The 19,623-nt window shown below is 37.9% G+C and overlaps 1 protein-coding gene across 2 annotated transcripts in view; it reads left to right on the top strand.

Annotated features, from left to right (window-relative positions):
- CRPPA (CDP-L-ribitol pyrophosphorylase A) overlaps nucleotides 1-19,623 on the top strand; it is a 117,772-nt gene that overhangs the window by 95,291 nt on the left and 2,858 nt on the right. The gene's annotated exons all lie outside the window — the stretch shown is intronic.

The following is a 19,623-nucleotide window of genomic DNA, read 5'->3' on the forward strand; positions in this document are numbered from 1 at the left end:
ATTCATGCAGTTACAGATAATGCAGCTGACGTTTGTAGAGCACTTTTGTTCACTTGTTAAAATTAACTTTCAAGTGAACTGGCAGTATCTGTGAACCACATACAGTATATGTCATTCATCTGTTGCTTTGCTGTAGACCTTCCAATGCATTAAGCAACAGTATCTGGCAGGCAGGTTTCATTTTTTCTGATATGCTGTGTCCTCCGCTTATTGGATCTGGGCATTTAACAAATGCAAATGAAATTAATATTAGGTTGACTATTGCTGAAGTTTATGGAACTTCTCTTTTCATCTCAGTTGTGCTCAATTAGTTGTTAGGACTCCTAAGTGTTCATGTTCAATTGGTTTACTTTATCTTGGAGGATTGACGTAGAGACTTCTAATGTGCAGTGCTGCCCCTGTTACTGACCACAATGAAGAATGGAAAGGAAACTTTTTCCAGTTTCAAGATTCTTAATTTGTTTTATCTCCATCCTATTATTTAGGTATTTCCAATTCTCCAGAATTCTTACTGGATATAAATACTGATTTTTGTGTTTTCGATTAAAAATTTTTCTACATATTGACAGTTATGGAAGTTGTAAAAATTAAAAAATAGAATATAATTGTAAAAAATAAAATTTCCTTCAATAATTCTCTTTTTTTGATGTACTGAACCACTGTATATTTGAATTTATCACTTTGTGTTGCAGAACTTTCTTTGCTACACCAAAATATCTTTGGAACCAGGTAGCCTGGAATTTGAATTTCCTTATATTTTCATAGTATATAAAGCTTCTAAACAAAAAAGTTAAATTGAAGACAAATAATTCATCACAGGTCTTTAAGAAAATATCTGTTACTTAACCCATAGCACTTTTACCCAGACACTAAGTAAATGGGAAATTGAAAACAAACGCGCAAGACAAAGGTGGGAAGAAAATCCAGACTTATTTTAGTGAGGAGCTATTACAACTGCTCAGAAGTAAAATTAAAAAAAACCCTCCTCTTAGGTATCGTTTATAGCAATTTAAATGTATCAAGTTCTATTGTAATTTTCTGTGCATAGGAGAATGGAGGCACAGAATTACAATAGTTTTCTAATGGAACAACACTTTTTACAATAGATTGCCTTTATTTTCAGTGACTATTCAAGTAATAATTTCATAAGTAATCTTCTATTACCACAGACAGATTAAGTGCAGTTTTAATGAAAAATAAGAATCTGTGAGATGTGGTTTAGTGTTTTTCTGCTTATATATATATATATCAGCAGAAATTTAGTTTTCTGCTTATATATATCTATCAGGTTATGCTTGCGTTTAGTACAGATTTTTTAAAATGCCCCTCTCCCACACAAGAATTTTTCTCAGCTAAATGAGATTTTGTAACAAATGCAAAGTTCTATATGGAATCTGAAAAAGAAAAATTACTCCTTTCCATAGTGCATGTGATGTTGGAGTAAAGTCAGACAATTTAGAGAAAGTATATAGAGATTTAGTAGATTTAAGCTTTCGCGATTCTGCTTTTTAGCAGTTTGGTGCTTGTAAATCAGAGTACCTCAGGAGCAAAGCATCAAAAATGCGTGAAATACCTGACTTGCAGGTGACCTTGGATTTTGAAAGTTATACTTCTGGACTTGAGCACCCTTTTTCTGCCAAGATCTACTGAAAGTCATAAAGCCCTTCTGTGAATCCATGTCTAAATCTGATATGTTTTTCGATCCTTTCCTATGATGTAGGAGTGAATCTTAGAAACTATGTAAAGAGCTGTTCTCCCATTGCCTGGTTTTGTAATTCTGACTTTCTTGTGGATCGTGTCAATCTGTTTGTCTGATTTTAAATACATCTTTTGTAGCCACATATTTCTTTCATCACAACAGACACTGAGAGCTCCTTATGTTATAGAGAAGGATATTTTAAAAACCTTTGTTTTAAAGCATTTTTCCATATACATCAGATCAAATTGTTACAAAGGGTTTGTTAGGGATTATCTGTGTGGTTGTATCAACTCACTATTAATCCTTTATCTGTAACTGTCCAGTTATTTACCTTCTCCCCCAAATACTATCACAAACAATTCTGATCTTGGACACGGAATAAATGTTAACAAAGGGATCCTTATAAAATAATGGTGGTCTTGTGTTCAAAAGTTGACTTTATTCTTACTGTAATTCATCTATTAACCTGTTATACGTATAAGGATGACACATGGATGGATATATTATCCTTATCAGTAAATTCTGCTGTCATTCAATCACTGTTTATACATGTACCCTAGGAGGCTATCATTCACTGTTACTTTCAACTCCTTTCATATGAAATAAAGTATGAAAGAGTACCTCTGACTGGTATACAAGCCAGATTTCTCACTTTTTTATGCTGCCTTTGGAATCTGATTCCTACTTTTATCTATGCAGTTGGATTATACACTTCGCCCATTTGAGCTGCACAGTACTGTTCTACCTTCTGTTTTTCATTCTTTAGTTTTCGTATGATGTCTCAAGCCACAGTTGCAAAGCAGAATTTGCAAAGGAGAGAACAAAGTAGACAACTAGCAGAAGTGGTGAACAAAATGTACTTTGGGTGAACACAACATTTGTGCTGATGTCTCCTTTTGATGATCTAGCGTTTGGAGATGCAGTAGAAATTGTTTGTAGTAGAAACCAAAGGTATGCATTTTACATGTTTTATCAAGACTAATTTAAAATATTTTTGAGGTGCAGATACTTTTCAATAATTCCTTGTGTCTTAATGCCAATAAGAGATTTAGAATCCTAGCTTAAGTATAGTATGGACATATTTGTGACAAACGAGCAATTCATATCAGAAATATTTATACTTTTCCAAGAAAGCTGATGTTTATAGGATGCCATCAGAGCCTTGCAATGCACTTGCCAAAACCCATCCTCAGTTGTTGCACCTGAAGTACATGACTGCAGCCTTTGTTATGTGTGACTTCAGAGAGCATGTATCTACCTACTGTAAGGTTAATTGAGTTTGTTATTGCCAACAGTCTTTACTGGTAGTTTGTTTCATCCAAAGGTCTTGATGTTTTGTTGATGCTGAATCTTGGGTGTGCATCTCTAGATAAGGTTGGACTGACAACCTGGGCAGTAATTAAATAATCCGTTTTGGTGACTTGTGATGCTTTTCATGTTTTTACAGTTCTTGCAAGCGAGGAACTGATTCCAAAATAAACTTTAGAAGGTTTCACAAGTAACAAACGTTAACTGCAATTGCAAACTGCGTAGCAGTTTGAATTGCTTTGTAAAGTCTTTGATACAAAGATTCATGGACTATTTTTTTAATGAATGCATGTGAATATGCTTCTTGAGTGTTGACCCTTTGGATATGAATTAGCACTGTTTTGTAGATTTGAACTTTTAAAAATGTTATTTTCAGATTCTAAGTTAACAAATCAGATGATATTAGTGCATGTTCTATAAACAGTAGGTGCTGGCAGAATCTCACAATCATGCAGTACTTCTGCTTTGTAACACGGTTTATGAGAATCTTTTCTAGTTCTTTTCATCTGAACTGTATTTTTCTTTGCCTAACAGGTTAAGAATTTGAAAAGGAACTGATAGCAATTGCCATTACAAATAGCTTCAGGGTTCTTGATAAAACTAATGTTCTGGAGCTGGTGTGCAATGAGATCATTCACAAATAAATATGTAGCCTGTTTTCCTTATTTTGAAGCTTATTTTCTATTTTATATCAGTAATATAATCCAGGCATTACAGTCCAAAACAGTACTTCTTGGGTGGTAAAACTCGATAGGTATTTAGCCTCATGCCTTATAAAGCTACTAGAGGCAAATTATAATTGTCTTGAAATACAATGCCTGTCATAACTCATTACAGTTTATGTATTATCTATTGTGTAAATACAATATTGTTTCCTTTAAACACATACTAAAGTCACAGCAGAAAGTAACATCACAGTGGCCAGCTCTAGGACTTAGAAAATTGTAGGGTCCATGGCAGCTTTCTCGGAACATTATCAGTTAAACACATTAAAGGATTGCTTCTGTTGACTGATTTGGCTTTAGAGCTCCTGATATTTACTGACTGCAGAATATGAATTTGGTTGCCACATATATTTACTCAATATGATGGTAGCTTCAGAAACAAGGATTCCTATACAAAGCTCTTTAAATTCATTATTTCCCTAAATGCATCGTAATGACATGGAGTGAACCTAAAAATGTGTTTGGGAAAGATATTTTTGGCCTAATTACATTCTATTTTATAAATAGCTCTGCATTTTAAAGTATGTTCTTTCTGGTATTTAGGTTGAATTTCAAAGAAACAAAAGTTCCTGATTAATCATTTTAAATGTCATTGCAAAATTATTAATAATGCCCCTAATTGATACTTATTACTATCTTACACAACCGCGTTTTTAATTTTGAGTTTGTTTAAACAAATTAATTCCAGTATATATTTATAAGGTTTTGAGATTTGTCATAAACAAATACACAAAAATTAAAACTGACACTTCAAATTTCCATCCTACTCATAGAATCCTATAAATTGTATTGCAAACATTAAAAAAAAAGGAAAAATAAGTCAGATGTTCTAGTATCAGTCAGAACAATACTCTTGGTACGTTGTACATGCATTACCACTATGAAAGATTTCACTAGTTGGCTTGAACATAATGAGTGTCTATATAAAAGCAATGTCTATGTCTTGAAAGTGTAGGGTTTGGATTCTTGGGAAAAACTGAACTATTTGTATATATGTAAAGAGAGCAAAGATTTGAAAAATATTTCATAAGTTTAAGGGGAGTGGAAGACAGGAAGGTTTTTTCTAATGTATGTTTCTAATGTATGTAGTTTATTTAAAAATATGTGCTGCAACATCAATGTTATAAGAGGACTAAAATAACTGAGGCATGAAGACAAGAATATTTTTTCAGAAGAAAGTTAGGGTAAACAATTCAGGAAATCCTTTCTGCTAGTGTCAGATCTGGTTAAAGGAGAGGATATGTGGAAACTGGTGGGAAATAATTAGAAAGCAGTAACTGAGAGAATTAGCATTTTTAATACCCATCTTTGGACTGGAGCAGGCCCATAGACAGTTGCAAGCACAAGACAGCCTGTGTTTTGTTAATGGGCCTTGAAGGGAACACATAGCTCTAGTTCTTAGTAGATTTGTTTGACTGGGAGAATAAATCTCACTTTGTGCATATAAAAGGGATTCAGCAGCAAAAGTTAATGCAAAAGTTCCTAACGTATAAGCTTTGAGAAAATAATAGAAAGTTAGTCTCAGTAGTTAATGTGAAGGAGAAGTTGTGACTGAGGACAACTAGGAGTGTTACGAGATGAGGCTGTGGCACGTATGTAGTGCTGCAGACGTAGTTCTGCTTACTGAATAGACAGCAGATTTATGGAAGCAGAGCATACAGGGTAAAAGCTGAGGCCAAGAGCAGGCACAAGGGAATACAGTTTGTTGAAGACAAAAGAGAGATTGAGTCAAGAGAGGAATTAGTGGAAATGGAGTTTGAGATTACTTCTTTTGTCCAGAGGAAACTTTTAAAACATGTCCATGAAAAGCCAAACCACACATTCATCTAATCAATACAGGCTGAGGAGATGAACAATGTGAAATCATTGCCCGTGTAAAAAGATACATGCAGTTCTAAATGCAGCTGTGAACTTGGAAGCAAATACTGAAGATGGAAGGAAAAGAAAAGTGAGTAGAAGTCAGAGAAAGAGTAAAAGTTGTGCTTTCTAGTTGAAACACCAGGAAATTTCCTTCTTAACTAACACCTAACTTATTTGAGCAGCTGAGCTAGTTTTTAATTCTGGATAAGGCTTAAACAGAGCTACATTCCTTTTCTTTTTAACCAAACAAGTCTATGATACAACACCTCAGCAGGCTGTAATAGCTGGGCTCACACAGTGGGTGCTCAGATTCATACCTATGCCATCCAGTGTTCTCACCTGAATAACTAACCCATGTCATGGGAGTTATTTCCTCGGTAGCTTTGGATAACAAGACCAGAACGCAACAAAATCAAGCTACTATGTTTCCCTTAAACATAAATGTTGTTACTACAATACGTTTTCTGCAAAAAGGTAATGACTTTTTAAGATCAATTTGAAATTCCCCTGCAGCATTATGTCCAGGATCTGTAATGATAAACTGCAGTCGAAATTACTATCAGATTGAAAACTATTCGGTGTTCTGCTTGCTTTCATTTTTGACAGTTATATTCAGAAAATAATCCAATAATTTTGTCAAGCCCTCTAAATTATTCTTGAGTTTATTTTAAATATTATTACCAATTAATATATTTTAAAACACTTTAGAGATCCTGCAAGTGAGTTCTACAGGTATTTACTTAGTATCCAATATCACGATTCTTGCATCATTTTAAAATATTGGCGACAGTAATATTCAGCTGAATATTCAGCTTTTATAGGGAAAGCTGAAAAACCAAAACACTCCACATGCAAGCAGTCTACCAGATACTAATATCACCTCTTTGACCTTACTGGCTTGGAAGAATGGCAGTCTCTCTCTTATGAAAAAGACTAGTGCCCATCACCGTGAAAATAGCACTGATCACTTGTTCTCAGCCCATTAATTTCAATTAGCTTTGGATGACCCAAATTTTAAAGTGAGGAGTAAGTGGTATGGTAAACTCTTGCACATCGTGTTTAGTCATGCCCTTGGAAATTGTCATAAATAGTTTCTTAATCAAATGCCTATTACAAGAAGATACTAGGGAGAACCGAACTTATCTTTGCAGACAGTCACAGACATATTTAAAGTTGCAAGTAGGCACAAGATGATTTTAGGATGTTTTGAAAGGAATCTTTGGTAACAATTTAATTGAAAGTGTTAAAGGCTGTAAAACATAGACTCTTCTGTTGTGCAACTCAAGATACAACATACCTGAGGGATAAGCTTAACCTTGAATGCTAATCTCATAAAAAGAGATGTGTTCATAGCTAACAAAATATTTCATCTCTTCTATTTTTAATAAAACATCTTAATTATGGAGTACAGTAAGCCATCTGCTAAAGCAAAACTTGTTCTTTTATTTCTTTATTAGTTTTCTTTCTACTTCTTTTTACTCTATTTCTTTCTATTTGTTTTTAAAGTTTCAAAATAGCCATTTTTCTAAAAGCACAAAACAATTTTTTTTGGTATTTTACAAGAGTTTTATCTCTTGGATATATTTTCATTTTGAGTGCCTTTGTTTGTATATAGACAGGCTATTGTGTTAGATGGTTTGGGCTGATATTAGCTGGCAGAAAGAAAGAGAAGCCTGTCTTGGCAAACCCTGATTTTTATGTAAGAGAACATCTGTGAGCTCTATCATTGTGGTGTAGCTGGACTCTCATAGCCTAAAAGAAAACTAGACTCTAAAAGCAAGCACATCTGTCCCCTTAAAATTGTAAGGATTATACGTTTGGAGTTTAAGGGTAAGGATTTACTGGTGAACGCTGAGGAATAGTACTAACTGCTTTATCTCTTTGCTGCGTTTTAGCCACAAGGCAAGTTATGAGCCCTCTTCTGCCTTCTCGTCACTGGGCTTATACTCAAAGTATTTTTGGAAACTGGCTATTTGCCGTCCAGCAATGTGATGGTTTAATCAGTAGCTAGTGGCAGGAGAGATTGCTCCATGCCATTCAAGCTACGGAGGGATAATCAGGTGGAGACTCAGATTCATAAGAGCCATCACAGCATGAGCTACCTCGGGGCTGCAAAACCCAGCTGAGAAAGCGAGTAAGTGCACGTATGGTTAGTCCGTGTTGACACTTCGTGCTGCTCTAGCCATACTGCTAGCAAGTTAGCAAAGAAAGTAGAGAAACTGAGAGTTTGGATCAACATTTTTAGAAATTATTTCCTTGTGCATAGTGGATGGGGTTTCATTCAGTTCATGTCCTAAGGTGCTGCTCAGATAAACCGTCCACTCTTAAGCGTGTAGGTAAACATTGTGTAGGCAACATACCTGAAAGAAAACAATAGATAGAGGCAAATACACTTTCTCCACTCACAGCAGTTTTGAGTGTGAGTATATTTGAGTGTACTTGAGCGTGTTTAAAGCTCCTTTGCTCGTAGAATTATTTATGCTTGCAAGCAATGCAAGTTCCTTTCCTCCTTATTGCATCCACTACATGAAGACTGCTTTGGAGCAGGGAACAGGTTTGTGCTCTGTGCAAAGTGATGTTGAGAACAATCAGAATTACTGCAAAATTAATGTATTAGTAGGTCATATTGGTGTGAGAGACAAAGGGAATGAATCTCTATTAATAACTTGTGTTGTAATTTGTTTTTCCCCTGCTGACTACTGTCCTCTTACTCTCCAAGGAGACATGTCACCTCATGTCCTTGTAACTTTTGGTCTCATTTCTGGACACTTCTTCATCAGTCTGGTATTTTTATTTTTGGGGGAAAGTAGACTAGCTTGGCCTTGCTCAAGTCTTGAGTTGTAAGGAATTTTTTTTTTTTGGCCTTTCAGTAGGCTATAGACCCTCAGCTGTAGACAGGAAAAGAAGTCAGAGATGGGACATAAACTATGCCTAAACTTCACACAAATGTGGTCAAAGAAATAGAATTTGAGTGATGAGATGAAAGACGTAGGATGGACATTCCATTTTAAATGTTAAGGTGTAATTTGAGGATATTTTCAGATTTCAGCATGTAACTTAAACGTGAAGTGTTTATGATTTATTCTGCAGTCGGCCCCTGCTCACAGAATGATGAGATGATGAACTTGAGAGCTACTTGCAAGCAACTAGCTAGATTCAATTAAGAGTATCAAATTAGGGAAATCTGTGATACGAAATGCTTAACAATGAGCTACTGGACAGCCATGCCCTCTCACTGTGTCTCACTGCCCAAAACACTGACATTTGAGTTAACTTAAAGCTGCCTTTGAGATTTTAGGAGAACTGTTTGAAAACAGTTAACTACTAGGTCTTCTGTAGCAAAATACAGAGTTTAAAGTTGAATTTCAGTCTCTGCAACTGCAAAGCAACTGGGCTCGTAATACTGTAGTTACTTGGGTTTGTATTTCTGTAACCAAGATTGGAATGTGGCCTTTACCCCACTGAACTGATATTATCATCCTAAAAGTTTGGAAGCCACAAGACTGGGATGTGAACAATAGCCCAGCACATGTGTACGCATACTTTGCCCCTCAGAATCTCTTGGGTTTTGTTTATTTCTTTCCCCAAAGGAGAAGTTTTAATTTTGTTTTTTAGTAGGCTATACAGTTTTTCCTCTGAACCATCTCAAATAAATTATCTGTAATCAAGAGGAATGTTTCCAATCAATTAGTTACTGCAGCCGTGTGCTCATATTTCAGATTATTCACAGTCAGTAGGAGTTGTATAATGAAGATTTTAATGACTGAACAGAACACTTACATTGAAATGGATGCAAGTTTCCCTCTTATTATGAAGAGCCGAATGTCTATTATGCATAATATTCCATATGAAGTTAGCACCTATAGGAGGGGATAAAACTGTGCTTTAGACTGAAAGAATGGAAAAAATGCTCACGTTTCCTCTGCACCGATTTTCAGCATCCTCCAGGAGATTCGCATGCATCACTTACAATTCCCAAAGACCTTCCCATTTTGTTACAGTCACTAATTAACAGTTACTCAGTCTTTCTATATAACACTGGTAATCACAATCAGAAATTGTATGTCACAAATAATATGAAACTGCACCTGCACATTTGTATGCAAAATTCTGTAACCGGTGATAACTAAAGCATTTCATGTCTTGTACTGAATATTAGCAACTTAGATGTTTGCAACGTACTGTATTCATTTTTTTCTTGAAAAGTGCAACAGCCAGTCTATGTTGTCAATAGAATATGGGACAGAAAGGAAAAACCTCTAATATCAAAACATACTGTGCTAAATTTACCATAAAATAAGTGCTCTTTTGCTCTTGCCAGAAGTTTATATGAAGAAGTGCTGTATTGTTTTCTCTGTCCCCATTATGTAGGTTTTGTCAGATCCTAAGTGAGGATGGCATAGTCCTCTAAAAGTGAAGAGAAACAGTCAGATATGTGATACTTACCTACTTATAATTTTACTATTACACTGGTGACCTCAGATCTCACTGAAGATTTGAAGATTTATTTTTTTTTTTTTTACCTGCAGTATGTGACACAGTTTGCCTATCAGATAGAGCCTCTGGCATTGATACTAATCTCTTCTGATCTTTAGCAATGGCATGTCTTTTTATATTTTGAGGATTGAGATGATAGTTTTGTACTTAATCTTTTATCTCTGTCGTTTCTTCTTTTCCCCTTTTCTCCTAGCTTGTTCCCTCACCACTTCTCTCAGTCTTGCCTACAAACGCATTTTTGTCTTCCTACTTACTGCTGACTAGGGCTAAAACACTGGTCATTGAGTGAAACTGAGCTTGAAAGTGCTGTATTTCTCAGCTTATGATAGGAGAAAACCAGCTAAACTGTGCTGAACCGCTTTTGCTCTGCTGCTAGCTCTGTATGTAAAATGCATTCATACGTGATTTGTAGCTGCTCCGTCTTCACTTGGTGCCTGGTCTGTAAATGATTTGCATGACTGGGGTGTTATGTTTTGCAGGAGGCCAGCACTACTTAACCCGTTTTTTCTGTATGTTTGTGTGTGGTGGGTCTGCTATGTGTTCCTGGCCGCCTGCAAAACTTAACCCGGCAGCCCATCAAAGTATTTATAGACTCTCTCAGTGGAACAGGCAGCAGAGGATCCACCACACATACAAACCGAGGGGAACGCTATTGTATGCTGCTGCTGCGTGGAAGGCTTGAGTCCCACTCCCACGTGAATTTGTCAGTGCTATGGGATTGATCCAAAGCTTTCTGAAACCAGAGGAATGACTTGCCACAGCTTCACTCCACTTCAGACCAGTCTTAGATTTCCAGCAGCTTGTAATGCTGGTTGTCAGAGAGAGCAAGGCTCCTGTGCCTCAGGAGCATTTCACTTTTCCTATATTGATAGTAAGAAACATTTTTTCCTTCCCCCTTAAAACCCTCATGGTGTGTTTTACAAGGTCACCAGAGGGATACCTCATAGGGCCTGTAAGTAGTTCAGTAACATATATTAACATGAATGCATTTGATATTATGGTCTTATTTGGTAACATAATGTATTCAGAGACCACCTCTAAGAAACCTCAAGCACATAATATGCCTTTGCAGACAGCCACATCTGTTAAATGGCTTATTTCTGCCAGTATTTTTGTACCAGTCCCATACAGGTGGCAGAATTGGCTGCTAGCTCAAGCATTGGGTAGCTTTTTGAACAACTTAGAGGGAAAAATGGTTGACAGACAGTTGCGCTATCGCTGCTGGCATACTCGCTCTTGCCAAGAGCTTAGATCAGATAGTGGTAGGTGCTGAATGAAAACTCTTGCTTAAGCTGCAGTGACTGAATGCACTGAAAATGCTCTTTATAACAAATTCTTCGGAGAATTTTTTGGTCCAGGAACTTTTATTGATTATTCAGTATTGATCATACTAACAATTTTTCTTACAGGGAAGAAAAAAGACTTGGAGAGGACAAGCCTAGGTCTGCAGATGACAGAGGCATTGGCACCAAGCTCATGTCATCGTTTGTCTATTCTACATCAAAAGAAGAAACTTTTGGAGCAAAAGTTAGAACAGAGCTTTCACTTGCTCCCTAGGGGTCTGGACTAGTGTCTAGGCTGGACTCATGTCATCTTTCTGTTGTGATACAGTGACTGTATATAGAATGAGTATTCCTCCACAGGAATTCTCACCTCCATCCAAAAAACAGATTAATCACCTCACACAAAGAAGGGAACTGAACACTGGTCACCTACTTGTTGCAAAACCTGTAGATACTGGAGCTGTTTTAAAACTGCTGATTTAGGGGAATTCTGGCTATTCCAATCACAGAATCACAGAATCTTCATGGTTGGAAAGGACCCTTAAGATCATCGAGTCCAACCAAACAACCTACAATCTCTGCCACTAGAGCATGCCCTGAAGTGCCACATCTAGCCGTTTCTTAAACACCTCTAGGGATGGTGACTCAACCACCTCCCTGGGCAGGCTGTTCCAGTGCCTGACCACTCTTTCAGTAAAGTCATTCTTCCTAATATCTAATCTAAACCCCCCCTGCCACAACTTCAGACCATTTCCTCTGGTCCTGTCATTATTCACCTGGGAGAGGAGGCCAACACCCACCTCTCTCCGACCTCCTTTCAGGCAGTTGTAGAGGGCAATGAGGTCTCCCCTCAGCCTCCTCTTCTCCAAGCTAAACACGCCCAGCTCCCTCAGCCTCTCCTCATGTGACCTGGTCTCCAGACCCCTCACCAGCCTGGTAGCTCTACTAGTTCATACTAGAGGAAGAAATTAATCCTGTTTGGGTTTTTGATTGTTTGTTTGTGCTGTTTTCTTTCATTTTTTTTTAAACAAAAGAGCAATATTTACCTTCTAGTTCAAAATCTGTGAATCTTAGGTGAAAAGATATATGCGATAACATTAGGGACATAATCCTTACAGACTCCAGGAGATTTAAAATACTTGTGTGTCCTCAGTGTATCCATACAGCCATTTTAAATGTTGATGGCTCTCCATTTTCTTGTGACAAACTATTAAGAGGCATGGTTGAGCAATGGTACAGGAGAGAGGGATACAATTTATCCGAGTTTGACTGTAGCATGGATGTACAACCGTTTCACTGCAGGGAATTAACTCAGATCTGTCAGTGTTCATTAACTAAGAGGTCTGCTAGGCTCCATTAGCACAGAGACAATTTGGTTCTTCCAGTGCCACTCATCTCTTTTCTCAATTCTCCATCGCATCCCAAATATCTAGATTTCTAAATTATTTCTATTCTGAGGAGTATCCACTAATGAAAAATTGATTGCATTTTCTTAGTTCAGAAAGGACACAAGGCTGCGTACACAGAGGTTCAATTTGAACCTACTGGAGTAAATTTGAACCCACCTACCTATCTGAACTCAAATGCTACCTTAATTATTTCTGCATTACTTGAAAGCCAAAAATATTCAGAGAAATACTTTTCTTATCTTTTAGAATGATCTGCATAGCTATCTTCTTATTGAGGTAGCTTGCTGCATTGATATTATGTATGAGATGTCACTTATCAATAGATCCTTTGGCACATGGATTTAAAAATGTGATGTGGGAGCATTTTAAGAAGAAAGGAGACTTCAGCTTAATTTGTACTGTTACAGAAATGGAGGTTGCTTTAGTATGTGGATGCATGCTGCTACATATTCTGAGTAGGAAAAAATGCTTCTTCAGGAATCTACTAGAGAATTCCTCATGGTGAGATTAGAATAAACAAATACCACACCATGTTACACAATTGATTTTTAGTAGTGAAAGAACCTTAGTCCCTCCTCAGATCATCTTCTTAAATAAAAAAAAAAGTTGAAGATTAAAATTACAAGTATTGCGGGTTTTGAGGCTAGATTCCCTACTCAGTTTCTCTGAGTGTCAGTGTGTGACATCAGGCGAGTTTTGGAGACACCTGGTATGGCCTTAGTATAAGTTGCAGCATCCTGTGGAGTTTTAAATTAACAACAGCTCCTCTTGTACTGCCAACGTAGTCTTTTGCAAAATGCCTGCCAGAACACAACTTCCAGAGAAGCTGTGGGTGCCTCATCCCTGTAAGTGTTCAAGGCCAGGCTGGATGGGGCTTTGAGCAGCCGGGTCTGGTGGAAGGTGTCCATGCCTATGGCGGGGGGACTGGAACTAGATGGTCTTTTAAGGTCCTTTCCAACTCTAACCATTCTATGATTCTATCAACACAGACTGTTTCAACCCTTTTCTCTTCCACTCATGCCTTGTGGTGTGCCTGGTGTGTACCCAGGCCCGCCCTGCAAAAGAGAGCAGTGGACATGCTTCATTGTGTGGTCCTTCTGCTGGCTCCAGCCTTTTTCCGTAAGGTGGCAGGAAAGTGCAGTACAGCGTGAGTGCTGTCCTGGTGTGGTTCGTCTCTCTCCTGCTGTTTTGGTTCGAAAAGTGTCCATAGAGCAGTTAATCTTTTTAAAATGACTGTGTTTATGTGGTAGCTACATGCGATTTGTCCCCAGTTCTGGGGGGATTATTTGATCGTCGTTCTATGTATTCTTGATGCATTTGGGTAGGGAGAGAAAGGCACGACTGTCACTTCCCAGCAATACTTAGGCTACGTCTATACTGCTAAGTAAAACAGGCCAGGGATGGCTCTCTTGTCCTAGGGCTAAAAGGCACAGCATGCCTCATGTCCATATGGCTAAGTTCTCGTTTTCCCAAAAGAGGGTGGTCTCATTCCGCCTGTCCCCTGGGAGCAGTCCCTGGCCTGTGCTGTCCCCTGAACCATGCCCAGCCATTGTCTGGGAGCATGTTAACTGGCAGGAGCCAAAACTGTGCCAGGGAGCGGGCTCACAATGGAACAGCGAGGGCAGGGGCATGCCAGTGCATGCCCTGGCCCTATTTCCGTTCCTCGTACAAACGTAACCGTATTAATATTGACGTTCCCTAAGTTTAGCAGCGTCTTTAAGTCATGTTTTCAGGTTTCCCATCGGCCATATAATCTGGGCTGACATTACAGTTCTATTCATTTTTAAAAACTGTATTAAATGGAAAGTCAAATAATGCTACAGCAAAACAGAGTGCCAATAATGGAACACAGCTGTTTTATTCTTTTGGAGGGACGCAGTAAAAGGCAGAGGTAATACCTGCAGAGCCCTTTTTTTGTAGCTAAAAAGGGTAGTATGTGTTTTTCAAGCAATGCTTAAACCGAACTAGTACATATGTAAATTGAAGCATGCATATATGTGAAGTTCCATCTGGGGAAAAAAAAAAAAATCCTAAACAGATTGAAGCAAGGAAATGAATCGTTAGGGGAATGTCAGTAAATATTCAGATATCCTCACAGTTTCCTAAATAAATGCACATTTGTAAAATATCGAATTGCATATTCCAAACACAACTTTAACTCTGTCCCTGTATCCATTCCCAGTCTTATTCTGTAGACCAGAAAACCCCTACAGTCAGTAACTCTACATCAAATAAATTCTGAATATGAGTTACAACCATCACACAATATGGTTATGTTGGAATATCTTTACTATTTAATAACAGACAAAGTGGATATTTTATTTTGGAATCAAAGTGCTGTTATGTGGATTTATGGTTTATAAGGTTGGCAGTGTTTCTGAGTACTTTCTTTTCCAAAGTACATAAATATAAAGTGGTAAAAGTTTTGTTTTTAGCTTATAAATGCAGTTAATCATCTGTTCAAACAATAAAAAATTCTATTTATTAATGGCCAAGAAATGTTAGGGGGTTTTGGTTTTTCTTTTTTACAAGAGACTCATTTAAGTCAACTGGATGAAATGAATAGACAGTGAATATCACAATGGTTTAGGGGGGATCGTGGCGCACCAGTTGATCATGTGGAAATTCAGTCATTAATCCATTAAAATCGTTAACTGCCTCTGAGTCTTATTTAAAGGTCACGGTCTTTTTTAAGGATTTTGTTGATGAGGGAAAGAACTGTTCGTGTTTGATCCATCCAGCGCGTGCACGGATACGCTCTCACTGAGTAGCGTGCTGAAGTATGTTCTCTGTTTGGAATTTGCAGCACTGAGCAGTGGGTGGGCAATAACGTGCAAGAGCTCTTCTGGGCTACATGAGGATTTGTATTGATCGTTCTGTTCTTACATCCTGTTTTTTATCGTGGTTACAATATACGCAAACACGTCAGGCAATTAGACATGTGAAGACCTGGTTCTGCTTGATTATTTGACTTCCTGCAACTAATAATGAGATTTTTGAAAGATTTAGTGCTATGCCATTGAATATAAAAGAGGATCGGAGGCCTGTATGTGCAATGGAGTTAGGTGTGGTAGATTAAATTTGTCCTGGCATTCTTATTGAAGCCTCCCTGTAGGCACTATCAGCTGTAATCAGCACTGTTGCCAGAAATAACATGGCAGTGTCAGAAACATGGGTGTTTTAAGGATATAGCCAGGGGACTTGAAGCGTTCGCTTATTTGTTTAACTTGAAATTAATAAAGACCCACAAGATTCTTTTTCTTTCCGGGGTTTTTGTTGAATTCTGTCATTTAAATCCTTTTTAATATTTTCCATAAACACCGCTGGCGTCCAAATTACCTATAACTGCTTAGGATTCAGAGGAGAGGAAAGAATACTTAAGATACAACTTAACTATTGTGTCAGTCAGCATTATACCTACACTTTGAACAATGTATTCTCTTTCAGTTGCTAAAATTTCTTTTTCTGTTCTCTTTTTCTTTATAATAATGACTAGAAATGGTCAACAAAAGTTAAAAATTATGCACAGGCTGTGACCATCAGATACTGCTATTGTGATTCCTAGCATAAGAGCAAAGTTTGATTCTCCGAAGGGTACAGGATATACAATGATTTTGAAATTCCCAGAAGAGTCCAGTTTTTTGCATTATTGACTACCTCTTTCCAGTAAGACTGTGTCTGTGAGAATAAAGCAAGTTAAAATTGGCACATTCCTGACCTTTGTGGCACTGATTTCTCCTGCACTCAGAGGCTGGCTCGTAGGCCCAGGTGCTGGACACTGTTCAATGAATAGGTGACCCTGAGATCAGACTGGGACAGCGTTACCGGGAAGGAGCAACAGCATAAATCTAAAAATTAGTAACCCCTATGATAAATACTTCAAAGGATTGCCCTTTTGAAAGCTTCAGTACGTGCTTCACCGTGTCATTTAACCGTCAACTGTAACTATAAAATCAAGAATAACTTTTCTATTGCATTTGTTATCATAAATAGGGTAATGTATATTCACTTAAAGAATACACTTCTGGTTATTTCCAAAAAACAGACCCACAGGGACCAATCCTGGACAAGGGCCAATTCTGTATGACAGTTCATTTCCCTGATTTTCCTGCCATTGTATTGTTTGATTCTAAGAAAGACAGGAACCAGAACAGTTATAATAATAGTATTAATAATCAGATTATTAATTATTTTATTTTGTGCTGCTTATTTCTTGTGTTTCTCTTTTTGCACAAATTGCAATTCACCAGTCGTTTCAGTGTGGTTTGTAGACCACTTCTACATGCAGGTTTCCGTAGACATTACTGTGCCGCATTGCCTGGTTTACAAATGCTGTTCCTAATTTTTTGCATGTCTTCCCTTCAGAACATGGAAATTAGCACTAAAGCCTTAGCTTTAGCTTTAGAAAAAGCTTTTTTCAGTCTAAAGGAATCTTACGGTGTCACTTTCATTCTCTCCTGTGAAAGTTAAATTTCTTTCTCTTGCTTCCTTTTATGTTCAAAAACTTAAATAATTTATTACTGCAAAGGAATGTGTACTGAATCCACTAACCAACAGAGGATGTGGAAAGATTTATTGGAAGAAACATTAAGAGCATTCCTGGCCAGGTGTATTTTTTTTCTTTTTTTGTGAAATGGGAAAAAAAATATACACCTCCAGCCAACTTCAGATATGGCTGGAAGCCCGTTTGGAAAACAGTGTCTGCAATTGTGAAGTGCTTCTCGAGACAAAAGTGAACAAAAAACCATGAGGGGCGCAAGGAGATTGGCATTGCTGAAGAGCAATAAACGTATTGCTAGATCTTGAAAGTGACTGCAGTGTGTGCCGTCTGAGCGGGTGTAGGCACATGACTTCTGCCCTCGTTGTACATTGTATAGCATTTTATACCCATGGAAATTGAGGGTGTGAAACTCCTACCAAATCGGAGTAGTGGATTCTGAGTTCCTTTTTGCACCCTCGGCCCGTCGGAAAAGGTACTGCAGGAGCACGACCTGAGCACATTTCTGCACTCCTTGCTTAACTGAATGGGAGGCGTCGCTCAGTAAACTGAAAGACACAGCTGCGGTGAACATCTTTAAGACAATTTTTTAGACCACTAGTGAATAATTTTACTGCATATTAGAATATATAACATGAATTTGTAAGGAGTGTAATCTTTTGGGAGTTTACAAATTGTAACAGCTTACTTAGATGATAGAATCATAGAATGGTTAGAGTTGGAAGGGACCTTAAAGATCATCTAGTTCCAACCCCCTGCCATGGGCAGGGGCACCTCCCACTAGATCAGGCTGCTCAAAGCCCCATCCAGCCTGGCCTTGAACACTTCCAGGGATGGGGCATCCACAGCTCCTCTGGGCAACCTGTTCCAGTGCCTCACCACCCTCACAGTGAAGAATTTCTTGCCAATATCTAATCTAAATCTCCCCTCTTTCAGTTTAAAACTGTTACCCCTCGTCCTGTCGCTCCACTCCCTGATAAAGAGTCCCTCTCCACCTTCCCTGTAGGGCCCCCTTTAAGTACTGGAATGCTGCTATCATTTTTCGGATAAAAATCTAGTCACATGCAAATATCATTTTTCCAGGAATGATAAAAGAATCAGGTATAAACTAGCCATTTCTAATTCTATCCCTTTATCTTTCTAGCATTTTTCCTGTCATTTACATAAAGCAAAAAGTGAATAAGAGCATTATAAAATATAATGCTACATATTTTAGAGTGTTCCAGGGATACTTTTCCCCTATCAATTTTTCCTTCAGCCCCAACTTCTTAGTCTCCAGGTCCCCCTCTGTACTAGTTGAACAGGTACATCCCCTCAGCAGCAGTGATTAACATTATGTTTTTGTGTAAGTTGTTGAAACCGTTTCCTCTTTCTCCATTAATCCAAGTGTTTGTGGTGAAAAGATACAGAATGGAACTGCTCCATCTGCGTGCCCCAGGAACGGGGGAAGCTGTTACCGGCATCCCATTTTACATGTATGCAGGTCCCATGTTACAGGACCCTAATGACAGGGCTTGATCTGTCCAATAATCTGTTCCATTGTATACCAGTCCTTACCGTTAAAACACTTTCCTGACTTAGTATATCCCAGTTTCAGTTCCCTTAAGCCTATTGCTTCCAGTTTTATCCATTGCGGATACGGAAAACAGTTCTTGCTTTCTCTTTGTGGCTCCCCTTCTGTATTTGAAACTCTTCTAAACTCTCCGTAGAGTTTTGTAGACCTTTTTTTTTTTCCTCTGTTGCTTCACAGAAATTGTCCCCTCCTATGTCTCTCTCCAGGGATGTGTCTATGCCTGGCTACACCTATTGATATTTTCCCAGTGCGCAAATTAAAATGTTACTGCTAGCAAGAGGCCAACCTTTTATAGTCAATACAATTAAGAAAACTTGGCAATTAGACAAAGGACTCTTTCAAATGTGAGCTAGAGTGCTGAGTTAGAGGCACAGAATCAAAGTCTCATTTTATTACTTCTTCCTGTGTTGGTCTCTATAGTTGCCTATCAAAACCAGACTATGTTTTAAACTTATTTGATACAAAGATCAGCCTAAACCACTGAAGTCCCAGTGCGTAAATGCCTTTCTGAGTTCAAGTAGTTTGTAGGCTACAGATGGGATTCAGTAGGTGCTTGAAGTTATAGGTCTTTAACTATACTACTCCATTAAATCCTCAGTTTTGTTCCAATGTTTTCAAACCCAACATTTTGACTACTTTTTAGATTTTAAAAATCAGTTAGGAAGCAAGTGACAGAATCAAGCTTCTGTTTTGGTGGTCTCTGGGATAGGTGGCATTAATTCCAGCAGTTTGAATAGATTCCTTTAAAAAAAATAGTTTTGCTTTTTAAAT

Source organism: Rissa tridactyla, chromosome 2 (genome assembly GCF_028500815.1).
Source record: "Rissa tridactyla isolate bRisTri1 chromosome 2, bRisTri1.patW.cur.20221130, whole genome shotgun sequence".
NCBI classification, from domain to species: domain Eukaryota; kingdom Metazoa; phylum Chordata; class Aves; order Charadriiformes; family Laridae; genus Rissa; species Rissa tridactyla.